Source organism: Uranotaenia lowii, chromosome 2 (genome assembly GCF_029784155.1).
Source record: "Uranotaenia lowii strain MFRU-FL chromosome 2, ASM2978415v1, whole genome shotgun sequence".
NCBI classification, from domain to species: Eukaryota; Metazoa; Arthropoda; class Insecta; order Diptera; family Culicidae; genus Uranotaenia; species Uranotaenia lowii.
In genome coordinates, this window is record NC_073692.1 from 229401221 (window position 1) to 229428598 (window position 27378).

The following is a 27378-nucleotide window of genomic DNA, read 5'->3' on the forward strand; positions in this document are numbered from 1 at the left end:
AATAATATAAAATCACCATTGTAGCCTTCGTTTTAAGTTCAAATAAAAATTGTTTAAATGTTTACGTTTGACAATGCTCCTGCAAGTTTGAAAAAGGGAGAACAGTTTAAAGATTTTCAATGATGATAGTTTAAAATAATGCAAAAACAACAAAATGGAATGAATTGCACAAAAGATTGTTTACAACGAAATTGCATACTATCTACTTTGCACAAAACTGATGAATCGAGTAAATTTTAAACCAAAATTTAAATAAAAAATGAGATACAGCTCCCATCTTCTACATTCTGTTCTATTGCTCTTGTAATTGTTCGAAATTTCATTTTTTTAAATAATAGACCACAGAGATTTGTTAAAATTCCCATCTTTGACAGTTTTTGTTTTGCTCATATAATTAATTGTTTGAGAATTCGATCAATTTATCTAATTTTAAATAAAATACTTACTTGAAACTTTATTCATTCCTCCTTGGGGGTTGGAAAATCGAAGGAGGGAATGGTGTGACAAAAGAAGAATCTGATATTTGTTCCGGCCTTTATGTTGGTCAACAGTTAGCGATTAGCGCTTTGAGCTTAAAGCGATAACTTTTTCGGAACATTTAGCGAATTTAATTAGCGATAGCTAACTTTGAATGCGTTAGCGATCTAATTAGCGGCGCTAATTTTTCAGTTAGCGATGCCGAACACTGCTTTTTATAAAGATTTCATCATTCATCGCCAATCAACGAATAGCCCCACAACACTTCCTTGCTTGAAACAAATTCTCACCAGTTACCCCAGTCTTCCCGATCAGCTGAGACAATTAATGACTGCCGCAAACGTACAGAGTTTTTTTCATTTCGCAAACGGAGCAGCCGAGAGTCGAGCGAGATCACCCAAGTGAAAACTGGAGACGAATTTGGAAGAATATTTTTTCTCGTTTGCTGTTGCCCCACCAACGGAGCCTTCTTTACGTGTGGGTAAATGGCAAATTAGCCCATCAGCAATTATTACACACAATGCGACGCGCCGACGACGATCTTTGCCTGCACTGTGGTTCGGTAGAGACGTTGGAACACAAATTTTTTGCATGCGCACGAGCTCAAGATAGTTTTCGATGCCTACAACAAGTTATCATCTCTGCTGGAGGTCGGTGCTTATCAAGTGATGATTTGTTAAGGCCTTCGCTGGAGGGTACGAATAGGAGTACTCGCACAATCATTCTACGCTTGCTTGCTAGTTACATCAATTACATTGAAAGTTGTTCAAACAGAGTAGTTAATGTGAATGAATTAGAATTTAACTTAAGAATTGAAATTTGATCTCTTGTACATAATTTTATACACCCAAAATTCAGCCTCTGTGCCAATGGCGTGTAGTCAATTACATAGCATCATTGGTACAGGAAGATAACGCGATCGGTGCTGATTCGATTTGCTCCCACCGGCATTAATCTCCCAAGTTAACCGAATTGCGTATGTCTGAAAGAAACAAAATAAAAACGCTTTCACGTCCCTCCCTATCGCATCACAAGACGAAGAAGGATGGAAATAAATACCGGCCAACACCAGGCAGCCAGCGAACCGAGCACTGTGCGTGTGAATGTAGCAAAAGCAACAACAAAAACATCCTTCTAATTCAATCCCTTCAATCCACCGGCAAACAACCACGGCCGAGCTGTGCGTGTGTATGCAGTAAAAGCAACAAGAAAAAAACATTCCTTCAATTCAATTCGCCGGCAAACAACCACGGCTAAGCTGTGCGTGTGTATGTAGCAAAAGCAACGAGAATATATTCCTTCAATTCACCGGCAAACAAGCACCGGCCAAGCTGCCCGGCTTTAGCAGCTGTGTATATGTAGCGTGTGTATGTAATAGCAGGCAGTAAGCAAAGCACAGTTCTCATTCAATGGGTTTCCCGTTTCCTCCACTCCCGTTCCCTTTCCCGTTTCCAACGCAAGACAAATGAATACCTTGAAAGGAGACCAAACGCCGGGAAGCCACTGTCGTGTGTTTCTTTTGTGATTGATCGGTGGCAGAATGCCTATGACAAATATCCCTCTTCCTGCATGAAGCTCAAATAGTACACTGGTTAAGATGTCGGTCTGGCAAGGCCATATGGTTAGTGATTTGAGTTCGATTCTCCCTACGGGCTCTGTGGTTTATATTTTTATTTTCTTGTTTCTGGGATGAATTATCCAATAGGAACGAAATCCTATAAAATGTGTTTCTTGTTTTGCTTGAATGTAGTGGTCATGCATCATTTTAGTTGGGAGCCGAGTCCTTATGCCAGTTACGGTTTTTCAAACATATCATCTTCGGCACAGTGCACATTTCAGCGCATTATCGGCACAGAGATGTGCTAAATAGGCATTGGATTTTTGCAACCTCTTCTATGGGTGTAAGCACTAAAAAACAAATTGACGTACATATTAAAAAAAAAAATATATATATATATATATATATATATATATATATATATATATATATATATATATATATATATATATATATATATATATATATATATATATATATATATATATATATATATATATATATATATATATATATATATATATATATATATATATATATATATATATATATATATATATTGAAGTCCAATGTTTAAAATGGCGAACTGTCAGGTTAGATGAAAAACGAAAATATTCATATGGGACTGTTATTGGGGATTTTTTTTATTATCTGACAATTTGCGCCGGGGGTCTTCAGATTTCCCCCAAAATTGAAAATTTGGTTCATTTTTGCTTGAGCTTGAGCTTGAGCTTAGATAAACCGTACATTTCAGTAGTTGCATCTCCGTGATTGACAAGAACCATCAAAATTGTACATAGATCCAAATAAATGGGGCTTGGGATTAGCTTACCATTTTCTGTGTACACGTTTCGAAGGTTCCTTATCTTATATGGTCAATAACGGCGCCGGCCACGTCCTTACGGTTCATCGGGGAAAGGGAAGGATTGTTAGTTCGACTTCCGTTGCTACTAGAGACCGAATACACCTCTAAATCTCCACGGTCGTCACAGGAAGGGTGGTTTGTCAGTCGGGAAGGTAAATTAGATCTGGATTCCCTTTGGGAAGGGATGTGATCAAAGCAAAGTTAAATATTTAATGTTCGTCGCGTCGCACACTATCGAGTTCATCGCGTTTTTATTTAGAGCAAATACGTCCTAACGTGGCATTGTCATACACATACAATGTACTTAGCACCGGTGCAACTCACCGAATTTTACCGCGCGTTTATGACGAGGAGAGCAAAACGTCCTAACGTGGCATTGCCATACACTTACAATGCACAATTTTATCGCGCGCTTAATATGAGCAGAGCAAAACGTCCTAACGTGGCATTGTCATACACGTATAATGTATTTTTCGCCGGTGCAACTCACCGAAGTTTTTCACGCGTTTAAAACGAGAAGAGCAAGAACGACCTAACGAGCAAAAACGTTCTAACGCATTATGCAAACGGGGAGAGAAAGAGGAAAAGAAAGGAAAGAAAAAACGCATCCGATCGCGCCTCGCTTGCCTGATGTACACTTTTCGCAAGCAACTGAACGGAGGAGGAAATCACCATTGTTGCTCTCTTGCTCCAGCAGCATTAATACACTTTGTTTATTAACACCGACGACCGAACGAACCTAATCACGTCAATTTTCACCACGCTAACACACACACACACGCGCGCGCAGAATTATGTTAACTTGATTCAGGATAAAGGATTTTCGAATTTTGTTTGCGTTTTATGACAAATGTGTTTCAATCTCTTTATCTTGAAAAACAAATAGTTTTATCATTTCTATCACATATCTAACAGACATTTTAAAAAATCATTCCCTAGATAGCGCTAGCACAAAAAAAAATTACTCACCAGATGTCGGTAGCACAAGGTACGCGAACCCTTTTTAAACTCTACTAGTGACATCTGTATGTCACTAGCGGAATTTTTTAGAACCACCAAGCACTGACGCGTCATCACACAACCATTGCAAAATCGAAAAATAAGAATTCTTAAATTACCTGTTATCTGCGACAATTTTACCTATACCTCCATAACCGTCAGTAGCACAAACACTTCAGCAACGCTCCAAATGAAATTATTTATCAGCAGCACATATTTAACACCTGAAAATCGGCTTAATAAAAACTGATACTTAAAAAACACTTTCAGCTTGAGTCAGGGGTGCCAGTCGAGCTCCTGAAAATTTGGTTCATTTTTGCGACTTAAAAACACATGTATTTTTTCAGATTTCTAACATTTTTATTTTTTGAGTTAGCTTCGGTTTAATTTTTTTGTAAATAAAAAATAACCATTTTTCAAAGTTACATAACTCTGTTATTTTTCAACGGAAATTATAAAATAGCACATCAAAATGCATTGAAATTTTATTAGCTTTTCAAATAAAATAGTTGAAAAAAATTAAATAATGACCTTCAATATGAAAAGTTGTAAATAAACTTTAAATGGCGTCTAAAAGTACCGTCTGCACCACCGAATATTTTGCAAAAAATACCATTATAGCTCGATTCATGATGCAACTTTCATTTGAAGACACCAAAGTGGGCCATCAACTCCTTGAAGAGTTATGAAAGAAATAATGACAACAAATCTCTTTTTTTGCATCGGAAACAAACAATGGTCGAACAACTGCACTCACATATGGAGGTAGCGTGCACTTCTAACAACATGGATGAACGGAAGTACCTTTAATTTCGCTGTTGATGGTTTTCCTCCTCGGTTAATTTCTTTTCAGGTTCTTGCAGGTAAGTACACAGGTAAGTATTCTTTTTCCCCTTTCAGCACCGGTAAGTATATTTTGCACTATTTTTCTTTAATTACATTTATTTACAGCACTACATTTAATTTAATTTCTACTTTTCTTAATTATTACTAATTTCAAAGCTACTACATTACAAAACTTTTTAATTAAATTTGTCGACGATCACTGCTCTGCTGGATTGTTTTGGTTCAATGTTTACTGCACGGCCGCCACTTTCGGAAAAAGAGGCCACGCGTTTTCCTACAGGGCCTTTTATAGTGGGCCTGATGAAAAGAGCGGAAATTAATTTTTTTCGTTTTCCTCGCAGCCCACTGCTGCTAACGCCTTTGGTCTGACACAGGGGGGTGACAATATGGTTCTTCTTGCGAACAAGAATCTTTTTCTTTTTTTCTATTCATCGGGAGAAACGTTTATGGTGTTTTCCTCTCAAAACAGTACAGAGTTGAAAAAGTCAAAATTTCAACCAATGAGGAACTAGAATGATTATTGTGTTAGTATGCAATCATTCATAATTCTCTAGGATTTGACATCTAGTCTGGTTCCTTGACAGCAAAATGTCACGTTTGTTATGGGCCCACAAAATCGTGAGCCCGTAATTTTGATGGTTGTCAAAATCAATGACAAAGGATAGGGCTGTCACCCCCCTGGTCTGACAGCATGCCCCAGTGGAAAAACGATGGAAATTCACTGGACTGCTTCGCTTCCCCAAGACCAGATAGCGCCACTATATTCGTGCAGATTTTTTTCCGTGTGCATCGAACAATGGAAACAAAAGAACTTACTATAGCAGGTAAAAAACACTATTTTTTCATGCTTTGTAGAGTGTTTACAGCAAAACTGACTTTAAATTTTAACCAAAATTCTTAGTATCGTATTGTTAATGTGATATAACTAATAATGGGAATGCTGCTTTTGCAATCTGGTCATATACTATATAACTTATTAACTTTTCGATCAAAGATCATTGTGAAGCATAATCAATGCCAATAGTAGAAGGTTATAAGGTGCTTGGGATCACAAAAATGTGATTAAAAAATGAAACATAGACGGACTTTACATAGTTTTTATATCGGGAGCTAAGCACTGGACACCAAAATCCTTTTCCATTGATCAAAAAAGTATGAAAAAGTGGCACAAATGTTGTAGAAATAATCGAAGAGCTCAGTATGGCCAGCCGAGGTTGTAAAATGATGAAAATATGGTACTTTTACCGTATTCATTTTCTACATTCGCCCAGTTTTGAGGTTTACCATACTAGAACGAACATAATTCGTCGTCAGTGTTTTGCTACCTCGATCGCTCACACACGAATCTTCAGTGTTCCACCGACCATTTTAAATCAAATCTGAGGAATTACGGATGCAAAACTTAGCGCATAAACTTCTAAAAATGACAATAAAATGTGCATAACTTGTTGTGATCATGTGCAAAATTGGATATAAACGAATACATTATTAGATTTTTGGATATGACATGAAGTCAGTTTAGCTGCAACACTCTACCGCCCCTACTTTCATAACAGTCCCATATGTAAAAACAAGCAAGCGAGAAAATCAGATTTTTCTGTTGTGGAATATATTTTTAAATTGTGACCACCACTTTCAGCATAAACGAAAATCGTTTCTAGGTTGTCATAATAAATCGTTAGACCTGAAATTTTCGAAATTGGCTTATTGGTAAGGTCGAGAGCACCATTTTTTATTCATTATGGGACTATTAATCGACCATATTTGAAACCTTTTTCAAGTCTACTCGCATAACGGTCCCATACAGAATATATTTTTTTCACCAAGCTACTTTCTAGGACTTAAATTTGTTCATGTTTGAACTTCTAAATGCAATTGTCAGAAAAAAAACATACTCTTGGAAAAATATCGTGAGTTCCACATTGTAAGTTGAATCTTTTTACGATTTTTGATTGCATCCGATAGTTTTTCGCTCAGGAAGTCATTACTAAGAAAAACAGACCTGCCTTCGAAAACTACTATGCATCATTCGACATCAAGTGAGTTAAAAAAATGTTTAAATGATTCAAAGCAATGAACCAAAGACTATTTCGCCGAAAGAAGCATTGAAAAGTAACCAAATTCGTGGTATTTCACATATGGGACTGTTATTCAAGTATATTTCATATAGGACAGCCACGAATTGATATTTTTTTTCGAAATTCCTAGAACAAAACCTCTTTTTAAAGTGTTTTATTTTGAAGCCTTATGTTGACCTAAAATGACGAAAATTCATATGGGACTGTTATGCGAGTAATTGATAAATTCTTTTGTTTCCATGTTTTAAGAAGTGCGCGCTACCTCCATATGTGAGTGCAGTTGTTCGACCATTGTTTGTTTTCGATGCAAAAAAAGAGATTTATTGTCATTATTTCTTTCACAACTCTTCAAGGTGTTAATGGCCCACTTTGGTGTCTTCAAATGAAAGTTGCATCATGAATCGAGCTATACAATGGTATTTTTTGCAAAATATTCGGTGGTGCAGACGGTACTTTTAGACGCCATTTAAAGTTTATTTACAACTTTTCATGTTGAAGGTCATTTTTTAATTTTTTTCAATTATTTTATTTGAAAAGCTGATAAAATTTCAATGCATTTTGATGTGCTATTTTATAATTTCCGTTGAAAAATAACAGAGTTATGTAACTTTGAAAAATGGTTATTTTTTATTTACAAAAAAATTAAACCGAAGCTAACACAAAAAATAAAAATGTTAGAAATCTGAAAAAATTCATGTGTTTTTAAGTCGCAAAAATGAACCCAATTTTCAATTTTGGGGAAATCTGAAGACCCCCGGCGCAAATCGTCAGATAATAAAAAAAATCCCCTTATGCGAGTAAAGGCAGTATAGATGTATCATTGAATTATAACAAAATGATGATGACATACACAGAAAAAAAAATCTGAATCCTTAATGACACTGAAATTGAAAACCTTTATTATTACATGAAATGGAACGCGATTTATTTATGTAAATTTACAAAATAAAAATGGTTGAATCCTTAACAGCACTGAATTCTAATGAGCTTGAGCTTGAGCTTGCTATCAACTACGGTCCACCTGCGGCCCCCGCAGGCCAATGGCATAATGGTTGCACTCCGTGATTGGTTCGAGATAATCAACATTGCACAATGAACCAAATGAAAGGTGCTGGGAACAAGCAACGCAATCTCACTGTACAATTTTGAGGATCTCCTACTTTTAAATGAACCAATAACGACGCCGGCCAAGTCCATGTAGTCGATAGGAGGAAGGGAAGTGCAGCATATGTGGAGATATGTTTATCGGAGACCGGCTGTACGCCATCCCTCCACAAATCTCCACGCTGAATGTTTTGGGGAAAAGGTAATATGGTATGGGAAATCACCTTGGTAGGCGATAAAACCACTTGAAACCTGAGCTCCTAATATCCTAACCAGCCTAAGTTTCCTATTGAAACTCCTGATTAAGCCTAGAGGCCGTAAGAAATATATAATGATATTTAAATAGGTTGTGAACTGTACGGTATGTTTAAAGGGTCGTTATTCTCCTGTTTTTGTATTAATTATGTTTGGATTGGTTTTTCGGAGTGATTTCAGAACCACTTATCATATGCAATCCTAACATTATACATTATTAGTTTAATAATTTTTTTATTGTCCCTAGCTAAACTCGGCCTCATATAACTGAATATCCTAATTGTTTCATGTGATTAGATTGATGTATGAGGATTTAATTTAAAATAATGAATACGTTGTACAGTTCAAAAAATTCTATCAATACTTTATTACAATTTGGATTGATTAAGTATCGACTTTGGAAATTTGGTGATAGCATTAAATTTGTATTATTCTTCAGGTGGACATCATGTTTATGTTTGCGAATGAAATATTTATCTCACCCTTAATTCCAAATAAAAAAAAACCCTCTTTTAAATCATACTTTGCTATTTGTGCTATAAACATATCCGAGACTTCTTAAGTTTACTCTAATAATATTTTAAGATTTGTATTGTATTTGTATTGTATTGTCGGTTTTTCACTGAGTTTGAAAATTTCATAATAAATTATGTGTAAAGTAAATGAGCCTTTAATAATAATAGAGCGTTTTGAAACATCAAGTATATATTTTGAAAATTATTTATGTGGTAATATTTTAATAGATTTTGATTCCATTTTGCTTGTGTGGATGGAAAGATAAGAGTGTATGCAGAAGGTATGTAAAAAGTTGAAATCTGTAAAAATTCAATCCAATCTCATAAACCTCATTGAATATATTTAATAAAAAAAAAAAATCGGGGCTCGCTTCTATATAAGATCAAAGTACAGTGTTTTGATTTTCCGGACAAACATTATTTTCAAGTTTGCAAATGAAATTTATCCCTACATATCCTCCTACCTCTATGTTGTTGTGCTAGATACGCTTCATAAGTTTCTTGATTTTTTTTAAATTGTATTTTCAGATTTTGTGCGGAACGTAATAATTTGAAATTTTAATAATATATTATAGCTTTACAATGTTGAGAGAATTATTTAAAATATCAATCAAACGGCATTGTTTTTGACATATGTTGTTGTTATTGGCGAAAAATTCATAGAGACAACAGAAATTGTGGAGAGACAGTTGAAAAGTTGTCTTTGCAACAAAGAATAGGAAAACTTTAATTCTGTGCTTAAAACATTTCTTATTGCTTCTAGTTTTACTCAAAGTAAGATAACACCGTATCTCTCACAAAAAATAAAATTATAAAGTGCCAACTTATGGCAACGCTGTACTTCTATCATGTGTCATACACACCAGACTTTTTGATATTAATACTTCTTGTCACTTGTTATACGACCGCACACGTGCGAGCGATATGTCGATAATAATTCATAACGCCTACTCTGACAATTATCTTTAAATGAATGAGTTTAATATCAAAATATCGATTTTGGTTTTTAATGTCGATTACCTACAAAATTTCAACACAAAATATCAAAAGCTAAAATTCTAAAATTTCTGCACTGAAGAATTTCATGAAAATTGTACTTATCTTTTTTGATGTATCAATGTAGATAGTTAAGAATCAGCACCGATCCATCCTCCGCAAATTCTTTATGCTGTCGACCAACACGTAAAACCACAGCAGGCTGGGTATTTTTGAATTTTCAAGCTCGAAACTGCTTGGAATATTTATGGTCTCTCTGAGGTTTTGTTTCACTGAATGCAATATTCTTCCGCCGTTTTTCCCCTGCTGTGTTGAATCTCAAAAAGTAAAATTTGCGCTTTTTTTTCTTCTATCAAATCACATATATTCATTCAACACCAGCGCTTTTTGGTTCCGCAGCACCAGAAATTTGAACTGCATCACTGGAATTCACTTCTTTGAAGCTCTTGAACCTATTAACTTATTTATTTTTGCCACTATTTGTTCACGATCCTAAGTTTTTAATTTAAAAATAGTCACAAAAACTGATATCACCGATAGATATAATTTATTTTCTTCCAATTTCAAATCTCCAACTCGAAATTTATACGCAGCGTTGCGGGAGCAAAAGGAAAAATGAACCAAGCGCGACGGGAACTTGATGCAAAACTCCACCCTGGATTTCTCCGATTAAAACTTTTACACATTATCCCAGCCTTCACTTTGATACACTTTCAAACGATTTAATTTCCATTTTCCGATGTTAAATTCAGGATTTTATGAAATTTTCGCGGACGAAGAGAAAAATGCGTGCGGTTGGCAAAAGGCATCGCCTACACTCTAATTCTCCTTGACTCAGATTTGAAGGAAAATAATTCAAAATGCGCCAAAACTGGGAAAACTCAAATTTTGATTAGAGCGGTAAAACTCAGAAATGAATTGTAGGGGTTTTCGCGAATTCTGAGTTGTTTTTGTTCAGGGGGGTTTAGGCTTGTTCATGGATCGACTGAATGAAAAAAAATCAAAAATTTATGAAATTTCAAAGCGGTTTTGAATGGAATTTCTGATTGCAAAAAGAAAAAGACGATTGTACGGTGTATTTAGAAGATGGATGCGTGCATTTTTATACGGTTGGTTTAATTTTTACCACAAGTTAGTGCCACCGAGTCATTTGACCGCATCCAGCCGGTGGAGCTTCGGGCACGCTCACCCACCAGCACACTCTGTCTAATTTGAGCTGATCTGAAAAGACAAGAAAAAAAACACCATAGGTGAAAATGATTTACACTTCAAAATTATGAGAAAATTATACTTACAGTTGTGAATGATGGCTTCCGTAGAGATTGCTGGAAGAAAAGATAAAATTGTTCAATTTTTTATTTCCTTTCGACACCACTTAATTTCTAATAGAAAATGTAATTAAAACTCACCTTGATTATTTCGTCAACTGTTTCCGGCCATCGCATCCAAACAATCAACAATTGTTTTTGGAACACTCTGAGTTGTTTTCATCTACTTTGTTCGAAAACGTATGCGTCTTCGCTAAGTTCCAGGCTTTGAAAGTCAATAGATGAAAACAACTCAGAATTTTGATGGATTTCAACTCAGTTGTTTTCATCTTCATACATGGTGCGACCGCTGAACCGAAATTAATCAGTCTCTGAATAATCTAAATTTACCGTGTACTCCTCCTCTTAACAGCACTGAATTCTAATGACACAATTATTACTTGACACGGAACGCGATTATTTGATGTAAATTTACATGCAAATGCAAATAAAAAGAAGCATCACATACGACGGAATTTTCAGTGCGAATTAAATATTACACGTCTTAATATTTTACATGTCTTTCAAATTTAGCACGTCTGTTGAAGATTGCAGACGTGTAGTTCAACTCGCACTGAAAATTCCATCATATGTGATGCTTCTTTTTCGTTACATCATATGTGATGTAATTTTGCAATTTTTTTTTGGTCACACGAAATTCTCAACAACACTGAATTGGAAATTTCTCAAAATTACACGACATGAAATATTACAATACACTGAACGTGATAATGTCATGTAAAATTATAAACTGTGAAGAACAAGACCAGACAAATGTGACAAAAACTGTTAGTCAAGTCGTGCGCCAAAGTATTGTCCCCGCGCGCGAGTAAGTTAATCGGTGTTGATGGTTCCCGGAGATATCCGAAAAGCAGGGATGCGGTTCTGGAAGCGGATCCACGGTGTTCAACATTGGATCCGGTACTTCGCGTAAAAAATAAAAGAAATAAAATATAATGTTAGGTTTATGTTATCGACCGTTTTTGATGTTTATTTTTAAATTTTTGGCTATTTTTCGGTCTTGGATTTCAATCAAACAACTTTTATTTGTGAAATGCAAATGGCATTTCACAAATAAAAGTTGTTTGATTGAAATCCAAGACCGAAAAATAGCCAAAAATTTAAAAATAAAATATAATGTGTGTTAAAAAAATTTGCCGCATAATGAAGTGAATCATATTAATTATAGGTGAGTTTTATTTTTATTAAGAGACGTGAAAATTCCAGCATTGAATCATATTAACAATAAATAAAACAAAACAAATTCCAATTGGAAAGTTTTTCTTCCAACACTCAGTGATTTTATAATTTACATCATTTTTATTTTACACGTTGCTAAATTTTACATTATTTTTTATTTTACACGTTGCAAAATTTTACTGGCGTGTAATTTCCAACTAGCACTGAATATTCCGTCATATATGATGCTTCTTATTATTTACATCATATGTGATGTAATTTTACAGATTTTTTTGGTAGTGTGTAGTTTCTCGCATCTTGAGCTAGTTTTTTTTGTATGTTTTTGATTTTCACAGGAAATTTTAAAAATCGAGCAATAGATTACAAATCGCCCGATATCCACATTATCAGTATTTAACAAACTCAAAGAAAAGATGTTAGTCACAAGAATCCAAGGCTTTTTCGATCGTCATAAAATACTTTATCCAAACCAATATGGTTTTCGACCGGGCTGTGGTACGGGTACGGCAATTATCGAAATTATTGACAACATTGTTGAGAATATCGACCAAAAAAGATGGTTGGAGGACTGTTTATTGATTTAGCAAAAGCTTTTGATACGTTAAATCATGACATACTCCTTGATAAATTATGGTACTAGAGGCATTGCAAACCAAGTAATAAAAAGCTATCTTTCTGGCAGAAAACAGTTTGTATCAATGGATTTCTTTAAGCACCTCCTGCGTTGTTTTCCGCTTGAGAGATACAAATCTGTCATCTGTCGTATTTATTAAAAACCTTTTTATTTTTATCAGATGGCGGTACTGAAGCAAATTAGGTTAGGGTGACATGAAATCATTTAGATTTTAGATCAATTCAACTGTAAATTGAATGCTAGTAAATTGATCAAATGACTGGCCATAACATATTCATTCTTCAACTGTTGAAAACTGTCAAAAACCTTTGAATTACTTCAATGGAATGAAAAAAATTATTTTTAATAACATTAAAAACTTCTCAGATGTTCCAACTGACATTCAGCTAATATGAAATTAAGCTAGATTAATCTATTGAAATGTTTTTTAAAAGAAATGTCCATTTTTACCTTTCCCTTCAAAACAATGATAAGTATTTAATTAATCTATTTTTTCGTGTGTTTATCAATCAATAAAATATATTTCTTAATCAATTTCAAAATTTTCTAACATCGACGGTTTTTAGAATGTACAGCATTCTAGATTTCCCGGTTTTATCCGGGCGTGCCTTAATATTCAAGTAAAATGTCGAGGCGAGTCCGAATCAGCCCGGATTTCCGATTTTCTTACAATGGTCCGATTTTTGTACCTATGTTTCTTCACATAATTTGTTGAATTTACCAAAAAAAATCAAAATTTGTAATGATTTGTTTTAATTTCTGATCCGAAATCGGATATTTCATAATTATTTTCATCAAAATTAATAAGAATTTTTTTCAAGCATTGAACACATTTGATGTGCTTCGACGAAAAAATAAAGGTACAAGTTTCTTCTATCTTTTCCTGATTTTGTTAGAATAATGGAAAAATTTTGCTCTGACTCTACCGGATAATACCCGGATTTGTATTTGAAAATTTCAAATGGAATGCACGGTATTTCACCCGTTTTTGAAAAAAAAAATTGCCAGGTTCGAAAACGTGCTGAAAAGCTATGGAAAGCTTAACATAAAATACCATTGTTTTTCGCACCACTCGCACTTGATTCATTAAGACAAGCACGCACAAAGAATCGCTTGATCTATTTTTACTTTGTTGAAAAATAAATTCTTTTCAATAGGAATTATAACCTCATAAAATCTGCCAGCCTAACTTTACATGTTTACTTCATGCCTATCCTTGGCGCTCATTCTTGTTTATTATGAAAATAAAACAATTCTTGGGGTAACTATGGCAACTACGGTAACGCACTATGAGAGATTGTCATACATGCAAGCGGACAAACTTATATTAATTGGAGTTTTGGTTTTATCAACGCTTTTGTTTGTACTTCGAAATTATCGACGACGTCTGGTGAGTTTTAATGATAATCAAACAAAATTTACTAGTTGTATATACGTTTTGAGCTACTCGAAGAGTAGCTTTTGCTTGAATTATATTAAAGTTCACCGAAAAATTTCGAAATACAAACATGCATTGAAATGTTTTCAACAATTTGACTGTCATTTCTTTTGGTTACGATCGGAAGATCAAAAGGTTATATTTCACGATCACATTTTGGAAATAAAATAATAAAATTTAAATAATTTTTTGAATGAAAAATGGGAAAAAATTATACATGTATTTGAGAGGAACTCAGGCCCCTATCCTTTCAGTGGCTGCCCTTTTATATTTTAAACACTTCTAGCCAGCTCTAAATTGTAAAAAAAACACGTTTGAAAAGTTCGAACAATATAGGTAGCCCGTTAGGATACCTAGTTTAAAAGTCAAAGACGGGTGACCTGGAAATCTGGAAAACTGATCTGTTCGTTTCATAATTACTTTTCATAGAGGATAGGTCCAAAAAACTGAGACTGGTGAAATTCTAAAAAAGCTTCAAATCTTGAGATCGGAACTGAACTTTTCAGAACTTGTTAAATATCCACGTAAAACATGAAAAAAAAAACAACCGGACCTAAATGATCTCGTCTGAAAACTTTAATTATTTCATTTTTTCTGATTTCCTTCATTTTCTCAAACTTTATATTCTTATTAGTGATTCTGAAGCTTCTCAACACTGTATTTTCATGGAGATTTAAAAAAAAAAAAAAAAAAACGAACACACACATATAGGATCTCAGTGAAACTTCATGTTTCTTTGAAGAGATCTAATTTTTCACTTAACCCTAAGGCGTACATCTTTCAAGGATATTATGGCTAGCATCCTACAAATGCTAAAACCACCAGACCACAGAAAGAGTACTATATGTGCCGTGATCGGGATTCGATCTCATGGACTCTGGCTTAGAAGACTGGAACGCTATCCTCTAGGCCACGACCGGCGGCTCACGTTTACATCAATGCATTGTACGTAGAAGTTGATTTGTAATCAGTGATCTTAAGTTTGCCATGTTACTTTTTAATCAAACATATATATCTTTGAAATTGTTCCGCATTTTAAAATATCTTAAGAATGGAAGAGTTCTAAAATACGAGCTTTTTTGAAACAAAGTGCCTTCTTCCTAATAAAAATTTAATTGAAACTTGTTTCCGATTTTTGTCCACGTGAGTTCTATGAGTACAACACAGTGCCATGTTTTGTTGATTTTTCTGTGTTTTCTCTGCTTCTTTGATCACGAGGTTTGACAGCTCTGAGCGCTGATGGCGACTCCACGCGGAAAATTAACTTTTTCCATCGATCCATTGATGGTGAACAGAGCTCGCTTCGTAACATTTCCACGGGTTGTTCCTTATTTACATTAACGATATAGAACACATACGGTTGAAAGGAATCACAAGGTTATTCGCAGATGATACTGCTCTTTTTTACCCATTTGCTGATGTTAATGCAATTATTAATTCGATGGAAAACGATCTAATATTACTTAACAACTATTACCAGTCGAACCTCCTTTCGCTTAATCCAAACAAAACCAAACTTATGATTTTTCATTCTAGCAAGAAAAAGATACCACAGCATAGGAGCTTAATGTCTAATAACCATGATATAGAAAAAGTTGAACGTTTCAAATATTTAGGTTTAACCTTATATAGATTCAAAGCTCACCTGGAGTGATCACATCAACAATCTCGAACGGAAAGTTTCCACATTTTGTGAAGTAATGAAAAGAGTTAGGCATTTTGTAACGAGAAGGAGTATGCTACAATTTTATTACGCATGCGTGCATTCATTGTTGCAATACATGATAATTGTCTGGGGACGAGCTTGTCAATCAAGAATAAAAAAACTACAATCGCTTCAAAATAGATGTGTCAAAATTGTTTTCTCTCTACCAATATTGTCTCCCACATCATCATTATATTCCCGGGATGATCATGGTATTTTACCACTCAGAGCACTTTGTGAATTACAAACAGTTATTTTTGTACATAATATTTTGTTTAACTCTTCATCTCACCATAATCTTACCGTTGTTATTCCAAACCATTTACATTATACCCGAAATCGGAATAATCTGCAGTTCAATCGAGCATTAACAAACCTAGGAAAAACTAGATTTTCCGTTTGCGGCTCTCATTAATTCAATAAACTTCCAACAAATTTAAAAGAAATCCAAAATAGAGCATCATTTAAAACAAAAACGAAAAATTACCTGAAAAGCAAAGTAAACGAATATATATATACACTTAATTCCACCACAAAGCAAAATTTAGAATAATTTAGTATTTAAATATCAACATTTTATAAACTCTTGCAAATACATTTACTTATTTTTTTCTCATAGATATAATTAGATTAAATTTAGCTTAGTTTCAATAATATTTAGTTCATAATTTCTATTCAATTAAATCATGTTTCCCTTCAAAGGATGTCGAATCCACTGGGAAGCACTTTTTGTATATATTTTTGCTCACTTTCTTTTTTTATTTAATTTCTTTTTTATATGGGCAATAGGCATTTAGTTAGTTATTAATAGTATTTATTTGAATTTGAATTAACAACTTGAATTATTATTGCTATTATCATTATTATATGCTGCCAGTTCGTCTATTGCCCCAAGGAGCCCACACCAGGCAGCTCAATTGAGCTGTTTGGTGGAGGGGGTGAGCGGAGGGTCCTTGAGCAAAAAAAAAAAATTTAACATTTTTCGATGCTGTAAAAACTTTACTCAGTATGACGGATTGGCTTAATGATATCACCAACAAACTTCATGTTGGTTCTAATATCCTATACCAGCGATCGGCAACCTTTTGAGATAAAAGAGCCAAAAATTAGAAATTATGGAAATTTACAATTTTGAAAGAGCCGCACTTCATTTTATCTTTACTACAAATAATGGTAATCGCTAAGACACATACCACCGTGATTTAAAAAAAAGTTTTATTATCCTTTTTCCCATCATCACAAATTTTGGATGTTTTGTTGGCAATCGGAAGCAATTTTCTTTTTTCTAAATCAATAAATTTTCAAAACGAGTGTAGCTTAGAAAGTTGAAATTTTGGCGTATTGCGATTGTGACCTGATGAAATCTACTTTTTTTCGGTTATAGTCGTTTTACCATTTTTATGGCATTCGCGACTTTATATCAACGTTGCAGTTGAAGAACAGTTATTGACAAACTTATTCGGTACAACTGTGTTCGATGTTTGCTCTTGGGCTCGAACTAGCGGACATCGGCTCAGAGGCAACCGACTTGCCAACTGAGCTATATCATAAACCCAGATGAAATCTACCAATTTTACCTTTAGTGCAATTTTTTTCTAATGCTTATTCTCAGATATAAAATAGAATTTCGATGTGTTTTGTTGAAATATAAAAAAGAAGAACTAAACGATTTTATAAAAATGCATAGAGGTTCATTAATAAAAAATAAACCAAAATGGGGTTTTGTCACTATTGTAATTTTAAATTTTACATATCAGGCTAGTTTCTTTAAAACATCCGTTAAAAGACATAAAGGTTCATTTGTTTGTTACATGCATAAAACTGTTTTAATTTAAAATAGATACATATTTTCCCATCCTTAGAAAAAATCAAGCAACAAATTTTAATTCATAAATGATCTTTTTGAGGATTGAACAAAATAGTAAAACTTTGACAGAATTGCATGATTTATCGCGAGATGTGATCTGATCATGTGGTTTTAAAAAAAATTTCACAAAAAAATCTTTTTAAAAGCTCTATTATGAATTCCAATTCGGCTGGTAAAAATAAAAAAAGGGTTTCCTATATTATATATTTCGTTCATGAAAATTTTAGTATAAATTCTCCAATCAATTTAAAATCCTTATTCTTTATTTGTTGTTTCTGGATACTAATTAATCTTAATATAATCTTAAAAATAAAGTCCTCTGAGTCTCAAATGTATCTTGGATCTTTGTTATTTCTTCTATAAAAGTTTCTAAAACTTCTAATCACAAATTCCTTTATTCAATATTATTGGAATTTAATCCATTTAATTTCTTAAAACCAATATGTTATAATTTGGGGAATGAATTCTCATTTTTCGCTCAGGTTGTTAAGGTAATTCATTCTAGTTTCTCAGTATTTAAAAAAAAATATCGATATATACTACCAGGTTATCAGAAATTCGTTCCAAATGAAAAAAGTCAAGAAAAAACTATTTTATTTTTCAAATACTTATAACTCTTACAATTTTGTTGTATTCCAGTGTTTCGCGGATTTTTGGAACCGTCAAGTATTTATCCATTCGATGATGTATAAATGTTTTGGGGTCCAATAAAAGTTTTGATCGCTAACTCGGATCTTCCGGTACAAAAATATATCTTAACATTTAACCTGGCTTTACTATATCTCATTTTAAAAGAATCGATTCCTTAAACTTAAAAGCAAGCTACAGAGTTTCCGCGGAAATTGCGTGTTCAATTCCCGTCGGCGAGCCCTTGTATGTCATCCGAAAAATCAATGATATATACGGCTTATGTTCTTTGCTTCATTGATTCTCATGATTCTCTAACATTTGCCACCATCTTTAAAAAATAAGATCCAGTATTCAGCTCCCGGTTTACAAAAGTTTTTTTTTAATAAACTTGAAAATTTTGAGCCAGTGTATTCCGAAATCATGTCCAAAGTTAGAACTATGAACATGAATTTATGAACACTTGAGAAATGCTTTCATGGATTCGAAAAAAAAAACATGAAATGATGGCATTTAGTAATCGAAAAAAATCAGCAAGAAGTATTTTACAGAGATTTTAGTGCAAAAAGCAAAACTAAAATCTTAATGTTCATATTTCATCAGAACGATATTAAATTTATTTTCTAAACAATTAACTAGAAAAAGAAAACTGAACTTCATAATCTTAACAGTGAGACTTCATTTGACGATTAAAAAAAAAGGTTTTTATCGTATTAAATTTAAGGTTTGGAAACAAAGCAAACGGAAAACTTTTGAGACCACCAGAGAAAAACTTCTCCTGGCTTTCAATTGCTACATCAGATTTTTAGTGAAGAAAGTAATTGGTTTCTATATCTTAACTTTTCAAACTGGCGGTGGTGGAATGCTTCTGAGAGATGCTGTTAATTTGTTTTATAATAGTTTTTTTGGTTTATTTTTTTAATCCTGAGTCATATCGTCATATCATCTGAACTAAAGGGAAACCTATGTTGTGTCTGTTCACTCTGTAATTTTTGTAATATTTGTAATTTTTGTAATTTTTGTAATATTTGTAATTTTTGTAATTTTTGTAATTTTTGTAATTTTTGTAATTTTTGTAATTTTTGTAATTTTTGTAACTTTTGCAATTTTTGTAATTTTTTTAATATTTGTAATTTTTGTAATTTTTGTAATTTTTGTAATGTTCAAGCCAATTGTCATAAGCTTGAAGATTTATCTACTTCTAGAATATTCTAGAAGTTCTAGTATATGTAATCCTTAGATGCTTTCGAATGTTCTGGAAGTTCTGTTTGGTTCCAACAAAATTCACAATGTTAGAAGGTTCCAGAACCATCCGTTTAATTATAAGCTTGCGTGTTCCTGGAATATTCCAGAAGGTTCGATGCGCGTATAAATACAGCCTCGCACAGCGTGGCGAGTGAGTTGCATTTAAGATTCCGCGCGTATATGTTATCGCTTTAAGACGTGTAAAGAGCAATATACAGAATTGTTTAAGTAAAGTTTGTGTTCTTATTCATTCTACGAATCCGAAAGTTTGGAATTTTATCTAAGCCCAAAATACAGTCCACACAGCCGAAACATGTAATTTTTGTAATTTTTGTAATTTTTGTAATTTTTGACATTTTTGTAATTTTTGTAATTTTTGTAATTTTTGTAATTTTTGTAATTTTTGTAATTTTTGTAATTTTTGTAATTTTTGTAATTTTTGTTACATGTGTAATTTTTTTTATTTTTTGTAATTTTTGTAATTTTTGAAATTTTTGTATTTTTTGCAATTTTTGTAATTTTTGTAATTTTTGTAATTTTTGTAATTTTTGTAATTTTTGTAATTTTTGTAATTTTTGTAATTTTTGTAATTTTTGTAATTTTTATAATTTTTGTAATTTTTGTAATTTTTGTAATTTTTGTAATATTGAATTTTTGTAATTTTTGTAATTTTTGTAATTTTTGTAAATTTTGTAATTTTTGTAATTTTTGTAATTTTTGTAATTTTTGTAATTTTTGTAATTTTTGTTATTTTCGTCATTTTTGTCATTTTTGTTATTTTTGTCATTTTTGTCATTTTTTTCATTTTTGTCATTTTTGTCATTTTTGTCATTTTTGTCATTTCTGTCATGTTTGTTATTTTAGTCATTTTTGCAATTTTTGTCATTTTAGTTATTTGTGTCCGTTTTCGTCAGATTCAAATAATTTGTTTAATAACAAATAACAATCAAGCCACTGCTGATATATTGAGCGTACACGTTCAAATGCGCTATCTAGCGAGGCCTACAAACGTTTGGCCAAATTCGTCCAACAAGTCAAGGACACCTACCCACACAGGACGATTTTCTTGGAATCGGAATTGCCCCGGGAAACGAGGATGACGACGATATTCTACTGTTGCTGCTGCTGGTGCTGCCGGGCAACAAACCTCATAAATGTAAGAGTGTAAAACGGAAGTGACGGCATCGGCGGCGACGCGGCATTGAGTGACTCAGAACGTACGCCATTGGAATCCGGTGTACCAAATGTAAGTGGGTGGTGTAGTGGGTGGCGATGCCTAGCTCCGGTTCATATCTGGGATGTGAAATTGTGGGTGGATGGAAAAGCTAGATAGAAGAAGTCGTTTATTGAAGATTCAGCAAAGTTACATCACGGTGGAGTGGCAATTGGTAAACACTTGACGGCGTCGAGACGCGTGGCCAAGTTTTCTCGAGCAGTACCGGGCAATGTGATGGATATCAATGATGAAGTGGAAAATTAAGTCTGAGAGGTAAATGGTACGATTTTTCATAAAATGGGGTGACCTTATTCCCTAATTCTACTGTGACGATTTGATGAAAACTCGTACTAATTTGAATTATTCGAAAAGTTTTTTCTTTCGCAACAAGTAATTTATTCACTTATACATAAATATTGTGTTGAACTTATGAATATTGGTGTTGAAAATGAGCGTTCAAAAGGACGTGGGAATGACACCATACCACACGCTAGACACCAATGAACTATGTAGAGCCAATAGAACTAAACTGACACTTCTTTTCACAACGCCGTTAATTAAAATGGTGGTCTGGTTGAGCTGATTGAGAAACGTTTAATAATAGTTGTTAATTTTTGCTCCCAATTCTCCCTTTTTTTTACTAAGAATCCTGTCGGGTACATACAGGAGGGAAAAACAGAATTATATCAAAATGAGATATTTTGATACTTATTTTTTTCTATCTTAATGAGTTATAATTCAGTACTCGTAGGATGTTAAAATATCTCAAATTATATCAAAAAATCTATACGATCATAGCTAAATTATATCAGTTTTTGATATGCTCCTATCAAGATTATATCCCGTTCAGATAGCATAGTTTGATATTGGACAGAACAAATTATATCAAAATTATAACTTATCAAGATATGAGTGCTTTAAGAAAATTTTCTAGTGGAAGGTCAAAAAACCACATTATTTGATAAAACCATGCCCCATTTTTGGTTTCCCAAAAATTTGAATCAATTTTATGAATCTATTGAGCGAAACTCGTTAATGTAAGGTTTGAGCCGTTGACTTCGATGTCCGTGTTTCAGAAAAAGTTGTACGTATATCAAAATAAGATATAATCATTTTATTTTAGGACAATCCGAAAAAAATCTTGATCATTGAATATGAGCTCAACCCGATCAGGAGGGAAAAACAAAATTATATCAAGATGAGATATTTTGATACTATTTTTTTTCTATCTAAATGAGTTATAATTCAGCACTCGTAGGATGTTTAAATATCTCAAATTATATAAAAAATCTATACGATCATATCTATATTATATCAGTTTTTGATATGCTCCTATCAAGATTATATCTGGTTCAGATAGCATTGTTTGATATTCGGCAGAAAAAATCCTATCAAAATTATAACTTATCAAGATATGAATGCTTCGATAAAAATTTCTAGTGGAATGTCAGTAACCCACACTATTTGCTAAAATCATGCTCCATTTTTGGTATCCCAAAAATTTAATTCAATTTTACGAATCTGCTGAGCGAAACTCATTAAAGTACGGTTCGGGCCGTTGACTTCGATGTCCGTGTTTCAAGGAAAGTTATATGCATATCAAAATAAGATACGGTTATAATATATTATAACAATTTGAAACAAATTCTTTATCGTTGAAAATGAGTTCAATCCTATTCAAGAATGCCTATAAAAATAAGATATAACAAAGATTCAAGAAACTAAGAGTCGAAAATTATGAGAACAATATTCTAACTGAAAAAGATATAAATATCTGATTGAGATATGATTAAGTTCATATTTTGCTATGCTCTCCTGATCGGGTACACTTTGCAATTGTTAAGGGCTACATCTGAAGCTTCTTGACTTCTATTCAAATGAAAAGCAGGTGGCGGAAAGCCATCTAGGATAATCCAAAAGCCTCAAAACTAATAAGTAAAACAAAAGCTGTAATAGTTCTATCGAATGGATGGCTCGTACCACTTAGGATCGAGTCATACATACACACATATGTTCAATTTCCGATTTTTCCATGAGAAAATAGCGTACAAAATTGGAAAAAACCTAAATAATTATTTGTAGGGTTTTTATGAAATTTTTAGGGGAAAAACAAAACATTTTTTTTTGTAATTTTGTTGAATTTTTAACTTTTGGTCATCAATTTCTACAGAGTTTCAAAATGAACCGTATCGACCATTTATTCCACAACTTACCTATTCATTGTTTTATTTTTTGCGATATTGAGGTTATCATACACAGGATTAAGATGAAAAATCGGCACACTGGAATTTTTAGAAACGGACAATTGATTTCACCAATTATACAACTTTGGGGCAGGGGTCGGCTAAAGGGAACGTCCATATTACATGTTCACGTGGTTTTGTGATACTGACATTATTGTTCATTGGATTTCAATGAAAATTCACGCATGTGGGTTTTAAAAGACGGGCAGCCTTATTCAGGTATCAAATTTGGTATAACGAGTCGGTCGAAGGGGTCGTTCATATCACCTAATCGCTATTTTTGCGATTTTGACAATATTATTTACTAAACTTAGATAAAAAATGCCACCCGAGAAGTTTAAGGGACGGGCAATCGATTTCAGGTATCAAATTTGGTATAAAGGATTTGCAAAAGGGGTCGTCTATAATAACTGTTTATGGTTTCAGATATTGACGTTATTATGCATCCGATTGGGATTGAAAATTCCACATCAGGATTTTAAGAGACGGGAAATTAAATGGATATTAAAATTAGCCCACGGGTTGTTTCGAATGGCGTGGCGAATCGATCCGTGTCGTCAAATTTTGAGTTAAAAGTTAATGCATAGAATCGATGAGGAAAATTTGTGCACAGTTGTTGATTGAGAATTGTGGGTAAACAGTTTCGGATAGTCATGTAACGAAACGAAGTTCGTACGGGATCAGCTAGTTATAAAAAAATAAAATGTTTTTTGATAATTTGCATTCAGCAACGAATCGAAATATCGGCTTCACCATCGGAGACCGATTGCAAAATACTCATCAATCAAGTCACTTTCAACGTAGTTTTTCAACAACAGCTCTAGGTCAATGTAAAATATCCTTAATTGGACCTACTTAATACAATACAGGAAGAGTAGGCGGTGCTCGTCGAAAGTGGACGTAGTTTTTTGACAACGAAATTTTTCGCGATGAAAATTATAAAAAACTAAAATCCAAGTATTTTGAACCCGCGGATTTCAAATAATGTAAGTGAAAACCGGAGTGTTTGGTTGAGAACCACGTGTAACCTAATTCTTATCAGTGATACAGGTAAACTAGCCATTCATACATACGAACCGTAATATCCACGCTTAAGAATAGCGAGTGTTGTTGTAGTAAACGGTAAGATACAAGGAACATCTAAATTGTTTCACCTTTCTAACACATAGGGTAACGGACTTATTTTGGACCAGAGGACCAATTTTGAACCACCTTGTCTAGCTCTCTTATAAAGCAACTAATAATGAAAAAAATAAGGGCATTACATTAAGTGCTCGACATTAAGTGCTTCAACAATATGTGCTAAAAAATTTAATGATCATTTATTTTATAAAAGAGCTAGACAAGTTGGTCCAAAATTGGTCCTCTGGTCCAAAATTAGTCCGTTACCCTATTGTGTATGCGAACCGTTGACAGGAATCCCGCGTCAACGTGGGTACGAGGCTGGGCTACCGACACGGCCAATACCAATGCTCATCGAAGGTCTCGGTTGTGATATGAGAAATCCCCGGGTCTTGAGAATCCTTCCTGCACAGGCTGTTTTCGTCGGTTGCATCAGTTGGTCGTTTACATCATCATCCAAAACGACTACCCACCTATGCCATCGAGCTGCAACGAAAGGTAACTTCCAGCAGTGACACACACGGTTGTGGTTTGAGAGCCCCCGGTGTTGTAAAGCCTCACACGCAGTACGTATCGACATCTTCTTAGTCGTGCCGCCAACCTCCGAACGACTATGGTATGTATGAAAACAAATCTCCTGTTGCTGAACGACGGCTGATAGGAATAAGTAATCCTTTGTAAAATTTAGCTAGAATCGAAAAGGGAACCAGATAGGAGCTGATAGGAAACACTAAGATAACAATAATAGAGAGAACCTTACCATAAAAACTTATGTTGGTTTCTGTTCTATTCGTAATGCGCCTGTTAGGTATGCAATCTACTTGAATGCAAGTCTACTTTGAGTGTAACTTTCTTATTAGAAATTGGGACTCTAGATCGTTAGTCTTCCTACAATTATTTTACCTGGGAAATCGTGCCAGGGTTGTTCTAACTGTAGTTTTCCCTGTTTGGGTTTGGTCTAATGTGGGCCATAAAACCCAACCCGCCTTGTTAAAGAGTCTCGGCCGGCATTCTAAAACTTGTGTCAGTAACCTTCCTTTCAGGAAGTGACGCCCTAATTCAAGTTACTGACATTGTGGGCAAGACAAATCTGTTACATTTTGGCGCCCAACGTGGGAAATCCAGCATTTCGGGTTCAATTATACAGGTGGATGTGAGTAGTTAATCAAGCTAAGCTAAGCTAAATTAAGCTAATTGGACCTACTAACTACAATACATTGCCAAACCATAGGGGAGAGTGAGGATACTTGATCCCTTTTTCTTATTTTCACCATATCTTTTTGGAAACATTTAGAAACTCGTACACTTTTACATTTTCTGACAGCGTGTAACTTCAAGTTTCTATGCTCCAAAAATTAGAACGATACTTGAACCCGTAGATGAACTAGAAGCATTTTCGTGGGAGTAAAAAAATTGCAATATTTTTGAAGTAAGGGAAGACTTGATCCTTTATTCAGGAAGCCCTAATCCATGGAAAAAATCAAACAAAACCCCAAGATAGAATGTTAATTGACTATTTTGGTCATGTTTGTTCTCATTTCACAAATCTATAAGGCTGGAACAAATATCAATTTCTTCTTTTGTCACCCCCCCCCCCCCCCCCCCTTCGAAATTTAAAAAAAACACGTAGGGGGAAATAAATAAAGTTTGAAGTAATTTATGTAAATTTCGATTAAAAATTCCAATATCTGAAAGATTAAAAGACCAGATAACAAATTTAAGAAAATGGATACTATTCCACCTTTTGTTTTCTTGATTTCATTGAATTATTTGGTGAAAATTACTTGATTTACAAGTTTTGTGCAACGATATAGTATGCAATTTTTTTTGCATACAAGCTCCCCTACAATTTATTCTATTTTATTTGTTTTTCGCATTATTTTTTATTGTCCCCCCCCCTCGCGGTGTTCCAACTCCGAGTGACAAAAGAAGGATTTGAAATTTGTTCCGGCCTAATTGTCAGAAAAAAAATTCTATAGCTTGTTCTCAACCATTATGACATTGCATACTTACGGGCGCAATTTTTTTATAAACAAGAGAAAATCTATTATTTTAGCCCTTTTCTTCAGATAATTGATGGATGAATATTAGCTGTTGGATAAATATTAGTAATCTCGTAATCAGAAAATTACCACGATCCCTTGAGAAGAAGAATATACCGGGATCATTTGTACCCAAAATCAACATTTTAGAAAACTTTTTCTGAAAAAAGTTGGGAGTCCATCGCTTTGAAAATATTGTATTTTGAAATTCATTTTACATTTGACAGATTGATGTATTGGAATAAATATTTTTGTTATAATATTTCTATGTTAGACACATTTTAAAATGATGAAAAAAGATCTCCAAGTCACATTTTGTGAAATTTTTCAAACAAAGTTCAATAACCCAAAAACTTCCACTCATTTTACTGGTTGTGCTAAACGTAAAAACTAATGCTACACAAATAACACACGACGTATTACAGGACACGACACTTAACGTTTTTACTAACGGAAAAGGAATTAAATTTACCTTTTTCCGTTAGTAAAAACGTTAAGTGTCGTGTCCTGTGCTACGTCGTGTGTTATTTGTGCCCAAAAACTTATTTTGTTAAAAATTTTTGAGCTTCAACCATTGCGGTTTTGTTCCATTTGGCACATTTTCTAGAACATTTGATCTTTGTACGACATTCCAGTTTGGAGATATTGCCAGGGATCAAGTATCCTCATTCTCCCTTATTAAAATTATAAACAATCGACTTGCCTTCACATTCAAATTAATGCTTTATCTCAAAGTAACTCAAGTTTGATAACCATCAAACATCATTTAAGTTTTTGTTATTTTTATCAATTTTTTTTCGTTGGATCAGGATATCCTGAATTAAAGAGTCTCCTTTAACTTAAGAAATATCACAATTTCTTTCGTCTCACGAAAATGCTTCTAGTTCATCTACGGGGTCATGTTCAAACTGTTGGAGCATATGAACTTGAAACTACACGCTGTCAGAAAATGCAAAAGACAGCGAGTTGCAAAATTTTTCCATAAAGATATTATGAAAAAAGGATCAACCCAGCAAACATTTAATAAGGTATATCGAAG